The sequence below is a fragment of the Trichosurus vulpecula genome, chromosome 8 (genome assembly GCF_011100635.1).
Source record: "Trichosurus vulpecula isolate mTriVul1 chromosome 8, mTriVul1.pri, whole genome shotgun sequence".
Lineage (NCBI taxonomy): Eukaryota > Metazoa > Chordata > Mammalia > Diprotodontia > Phalangeridae > Trichosurus > Trichosurus vulpecula.
This window is the reverse complement of record NC_050580.1, coordinates 138,813,626-138,819,948: the sequence shown is the minus strand read 5'-3', so window position 1 is coordinate 138,819,948 and position 6,323 is coordinate 138,813,626. Positions and strand designations below refer to the sequence as shown.

The 6,323-nt window shown below is 38.7% G+C and overlaps 1 long non-coding RNA gene across 1 annotated transcript; it reads right to left on the bottom strand.

Moving 5' to 3' along the window:
* Positions 1-3,140: 3,140 nt before the first annotated feature.
* On the bottom strand, positions 3,141-5,498 carry LOC118859184. Its single transcript, XR_005011044.1, has 2 exons — positions 5,392-5,498; positions 3,141-3,611 (listed from the first exon to the last, which is right to left on the bottom strand). It is a non-coding gene; the product is annotated as an uncharacterized LOC118859184 (long non-coding RNA).
* Positions 5,499-6,323: the final 825 nt, after the last annotated feature.

Below are 6,323 nucleotides of genomic sequence, written 5' to 3'. Positions count from 1 at the left end.
CAACATTAAAAAGTTTTTCATTGACAACAGTTAGCGTTGAGATGAGAGTAGGGATTCTTAACTTTTTTGCGTGTGTCAAGACTCCTTTGGAAATCTGGCGAAACCCGTAGATCTCTTCCAGAATCCAGAATTTTAAGCATATAAAATAAAATATATAGGACTAAAAAGGAAACCAGTTATATTGAAACAGTTATAAAAAAGATTTTTTTTAAATTATAGATCCCAGGTTAAGAACTGATCTAGGGAAATCGGCCTTTTATTCCCCTCTCACTTTTTCTCTTTTTCTCTCTACCCTGCCTGTCACTCAAGGTTGGTTGGGGAATTTGAACATTTTTGGAGTTGCTGCACTGATGTTTGTGGATTGTTCCACCTCAGTTCCCAGCTATTCCAGTTGTATGAGAGCCATATTTCTGTAAATGACTTTAGTTTTGAGACTTTTACTCCCCTTCTCCTCACTCCCACTTCCTGCCCACCCAGTCTTGAGATAATTGGAAGATGTTCTGGGGTATTGCCAAACCAGAGTTTCTCCCAGCTGAGGAGGAGGCAGTGTGTTGCATGTGCTCATCATGATGACCAATTAATGTAATCAAATATGGGGAATAAATTTATACATAAAGGTAGCAGGCCCAGTCCTGGAGAAAATAAATAGGAAATATAAGTTTATCTTGACTTTACAAGTTTACGTTTGCAAGTTTAATGTTTGAAAAATTGTTTTCCCTCTAACTATATTGTCCAAAGATAGCATAAGGTGTCATTAAGTAAACATAAGCGTGGTTATGATATAGTCTAGAATCTGGCTCTCTATTTACTAGGACCTCCTGTCTTGTTCCAAAGATAATTTAATCCTTCAAAAGGTGAAAGAAGCAACAAAGAGAAATTCTATTCTGGATCTGATTTTCACTAATGGAAAGGTGGTTGCCGGAGAGAAAAATATGGGAACCTCATGGGGAATGGGAGCAAGGAAAGTGATCACTACCTTTTAGAGTTGGTAATAGAAGAAAAGGAGGTGGGCAAAATATGCCATGCATTCTATAATTTGGGAAGGGAGATTTCATAGAGTTCATATTAGAATAGATTTAATCCCATGGAATTGTAGAATTTTAATTCTACAGAGAAAGCATGTAGAAGAGAATGAGAGGCTCTTAAGAACAACATTTGGAAGACAAAAAAAGACAAATAGGTTGAGTTAGGAAAGTGACAAAGAATATCAGCTATTTGTTTTTGTTGTAGATTTTAGGCACAGGCAATTTCGCCCTAAGAAATTGTGGGACATTTTTCTTTCACAAAAGGGAAACAGTTTAGGTCTCCTCAAATGCAAAAAGAATGATATAAACATTTCTATTAGACAGTATCAATTTCACGATTCCAGATTTCTAACCTTAAATATCTGTATTTACACAGGATTTAGTAATATAGAACAGGGCTGTCCAACCTTATGTTTTTATTGAAACAATAGACAACATATTTTGATTTGCCATTTTAGTGAGAGCTCTGCAGTAGCTCGGCTTCGTTTACTAAAGTATTTATGTAAATTTCTACGCTTGGAGGTGGGCTGCATAAATCACACTGCAACCACATTTTGGACAGCCCTGATATTGAACATATCAGTATATTAAACCTTCTGCAGAATTCGAGAATACACAAAGTATCAGTACTTAAATAGTCAAGCAGTCAATAAATGAATATTTTACAAAATTGCACTAATGAAAATGACTTGTGAGAGAACATACACCTGAAAAAAACTGACTGTACATTTACAATCTATTTTTTTTTGGCCAAATTTCTCTAGGATCACAGAGTTTAGGGTATCTAGAACCAAAAGTCCCAGGCAGAGAATCTCTTTAGGGCTCTCTGAAAAAATGCCCAATTTTACCCCAGATGAGGCCCCACATATAACACAGGTTACCATGACCCTCACTTCCTGGAAGGTCAATTAGGTTAGATTTTACTCCTCCCTCAGGGTTCTCAGGTATCCTTAAAACGATTGGGGAAGAGTGTCTAGATTCTCTGTAAGTGGCTACAATCCCTACCAATGATGCCTCAATTATAGGGGGTGAGTTCTCTGTATCCTAGTTCTTTTAACTACTAACAGAGTAGCTTTCACAAGGAAATATTTTCTCTAAGATATAATCACAGACATATTTCATCTATATGCAGAACCATCGGTTACAGCAAATGGAGAAATTTTGAGTGCTGTGGATAAGTTCACTCGCCTTGGCAATATACTTTCCAGGCATGTACACATAGATGATGAAGTGAAAGCAGGCATGGCCAGGGCTAGCTAAGGGTTTGAGAGGCTCCAAGGGTGGGGCACCTGTGGCCTCGAAGCCATATGTGGCTCTCTAGATCCTCAAGTACAGCCTTTTGATTGAATCCAAACTTCACAGAACAAATCCCCTTAATGAAAAGGATTTGTTCTGTGAAGTTCGGATTCAAAGGGCTATGGCTGCAGGTCCCCCATCCCTGTGAGACTGACTGTCAGAGTGAAGGCCTACAAAGCCATTGTGTTGACCTCATTGTGAAACTTGTGAAACGTGGACAGTATGCCAGCACCATGCCACAAAACTGAATTGCTTCCATTGTCCTAGGAAGATTCTGAGGGTCACCTAGCAAGATAAGATACCAGACATTGTGGTAGTTTCTTGAAATGAACTGACAAGAATTCAAACCTTACTGTAAAGAGCACAACTCTGATGCATTGGCCACGTTGTTCAAATGCCAAAAATATGTTTACCCAAAAGACTATTTTACAGAGAACTCACACAAGGCAAGTACTAACATGGAGGTCAGAAGAAACAATATTCTCAAGGTCTCCCTGAAGAACTTTGGAATCAGTTGTGAGACATGGGAGACACTAGTACAGGACCACCCAGCATGGTGTGCCCACATCAAAGAAGGTGTTGTACTCTATGAGCAAAGCAGAATTGCAGTAGCTCAAAAGAAATGTGAGATGTGTAAATTTATCAACATCTCCACTCCAAATGTTCATACGGACTCTGTGTGCCTGACTTGTGATAGAGCCTTCCAACCTCTTATTGGTCTGATCAGTCACAGTTGGACACACTGTACCTTGACCTCAACATAGTGATTTCATTTTAGTCCTCTTTGAGAACAAAGGACGACAACCAACTACAAGGAAATATTTACTCAAAGATATAATCACAAATATATTAACTTTCCAACACATGTGAGGCATAATCCCTTTCCCTTCTTGTACCACCTCAATCTCTGGGGAGGGGAAGGGAATGGGGATAAGTTAATAGTTTAGCTCACTTCCCATAGAGCAGTCTTATTTCCAAATATAAAACTCCCCTTAGGCTCAAGTCTCAGGCACCCTGTTTTATCAGGGCTTCCCTGACATCCTGCTTGCAATCCTGGCTCCAAGGTCTTCATGATTTGAACTGCTGGGTCTCATGGGAATCATCCCTGGCACCTGAAAGTGAGCAGGACAAACAGCACAAAACAGAAATAAATGCCTTCAGGTCCATTTCTTAGAGTTATAAGAGAGAGTATGAGGGAAGGAAGTCATTCAGCTCTCCTTGGTTTAGTTCATGGTGCCCACACTGTAGGTGAATGCTCAGCAGGAAGGAGTCCATGGGAAGAGAGAGTACCTGAAAGAACAAGCAGAAAAGCATGGGATGTAGCCTTCATATCTGTAATTAGGGAGAAGACTCATAAGTGAACAAGAGATAGAGGAAATCAAACAAGGTAAAATGTATAATTTTGATTTGATAAAAATTTTGGAAGTCATATACTTCAAAATCAGTGTTACTAGAATTAAAGGAAAAACCAATTGGGGAAAAAAATGTCACATCAAATATAACATTAAATAAAGCATGACATACAAGATAGACAGGGAATCAATACAAACGTAGACCAGGAAGGGAGTGCTGGTTTCTTAGCATGGCATCCATAGAGTCCAGATCCTTGTTGGATCTCTTGGTGTAACTGCTTCAATCTGGAATGGTCAGATCTCTCTTGGCACCCCAATCAGTTGATAATATACAATCTAGGACCGTGCTGGACCCAACTGTCCCTTTCTTACCATCCCCTTTTGTGAGATTCTCTAATACTTAAAAATGTCAGTATTGGAGATGAAGCTACACAATCAGAGTCCATTGAGCATCACTGTCACATTGTAGAGCCTATGCACAGACTTTTGGGAGGTGTAATTTAAAGAGAATTTGTCCTAATAAGCAAAGCATTATGGGATTTGTATACAGGCAGATAATCTTACACTTATGGAAAGTTGACATTTGCATGACTGATAGATCTCTATTATAGCATAGAGGCACTTCAATTAAACCAACAAATGTTAAGTGCCTACTGTGTGTAAGACATTGTTGTAGGGACTGGAAATGGGCTGTGTCATAGGTTTCCACAGTCAAATATGAAACCGTTCCTCATAGGATCGTAGATGTTATCGAGTCCAACCCTATCATCTTACAGATGAGGAAACTGAGGCCAGATAGATTTAATGACATGCCTAAGGTCACAAGATAGTAAGTAGCAGAGCTGAAATCTGAACCCAGGTTCTCTGATTCCAAATCTAGTTTTCCTTCCTCCAGCTCCTCACAACATTATCTCACCTACTTTTAGAAAAATCAATTTGAGTGACTCTAAATGTTTCTCTTAACCTAGGCATGTCCATCTGTCTGCTATTCTGATCAAGTATTCTTAATTTTTCAAAGGATGATTTAAATAAAACATACATACATATAAGCTTAGGAGTCACCGGTCTGCAAATGGATAGTTTTTATGTATGTCCTATGGTATAAACAGAATTATAACATCATGTTTGTATTTAGGGTCTCTTGTTAGATTTTGCCGAGATTATCCAACTGATTCTCTCCTTTTTGACCTCTCTCACCGCCAACCCAAACCTACTGTCCCCAGCACCATCTCTGACATTCATGCTGGCAACTGTGGTATTTCAAGTAGTAAGACTGCTTTCATATTCAAGGTAGAGAACCATGTATTATGTAACAAGAGGAAGCTTGTCTGGAACTACCCATTTACTATGGATTGAGAGGAATTCATTGATGTTATTTACATAGCTAAACCGTGTGTCTTCTGAATTTGTAGATACGAATCTCTTTTGTAATCCCATTAAGTCGGCCTTTGTCTTGGTATCTACCTATGATGAGACAAATAACTTCGCTCTACTTACAGGAAGATTAGTCACTTACATAAATAAGGATATAGACTTCTTGAGGAAACTGGTTCAGTGAGATCCAAAACGGGATTATCCAACACTGAAACTTATAACATTAGTTAGATGAATTTATCACACCACACAACACTCATTGTCTAAATATCATTCTACTCATCCTCTTTACCATTGTTACCATGCACCGCACCAAGAGTACTCTCTATTCACTCCCTACCCACCTTCATTCCAATGGACAGATGTTACTCCAGGTAGAAGATTCAAAGATAATCCAAGTTTTTGTCAACTAGATAATAACACCAGCTAACTAGTGTCTATTCGACTCAGGTACTTGCCTTCCTTAAAAAAAAGCTTTTTAGAACATAATGTCATCCCTATACCTAAACAACCAATCCATGTCCATAAATAATTAGCCCAGGGGGTGGGGAACTTTCGGCCTTGAGGCCACATGTGACCCTATTCTGTGAAGTTTGGATTCAGTCAAAGGTCCGCACTTGAGGGCCTGCAAGTTCCCCACCCCTGGATTAGTCAATTCGTTGATTGCATTTTCTAATATTTATTTAAGTAAAGGCCTTATGTCCAAATTAGGAGGGTTTTTAGTTCAGCAAAATGGCGCATAGTGCATCTGGTAAACTGATAAATTATACATTGTATCTAACTTTTTTTTTCTCTTCTTTGAGGCATTTACAAAAACCTATACTACTCCATCAAAAAATTGTTAGTTTGAAAATAAATGTACCAACCCAGTCACACACACCTTGTTACTGGTAAACAAGTAACGAATGAACCTTAAATGCACCTGAATTTTTCATGGCCCATTATACAAGTAACTAGTATGTGTTGGGGTATGTATGTGTGTGTTTTGTGCTTTCCACTCAATCCAGGTGCAACTGGCAATTAATGGCCAAATAAAGCCAAATATTTGATTGCTCTTATATATGGGCAGTTATAAATTGACTATATCCTTCAGAACAACCATGGCTGATAAGTTTGTAGGTCTTTTCCTACCTAGCTGCCTTGGACTACACTTAGCTTCCCTAAAGGGCCATTCCTGTCAGAGTAATGGGAGAGTGAGGAGAGAAGCAATTCCTTCTTTCTTCTGAGATCCGGTTTCCTGACTTATTGAAAATGTAAACTACTGCTATCACCCTAT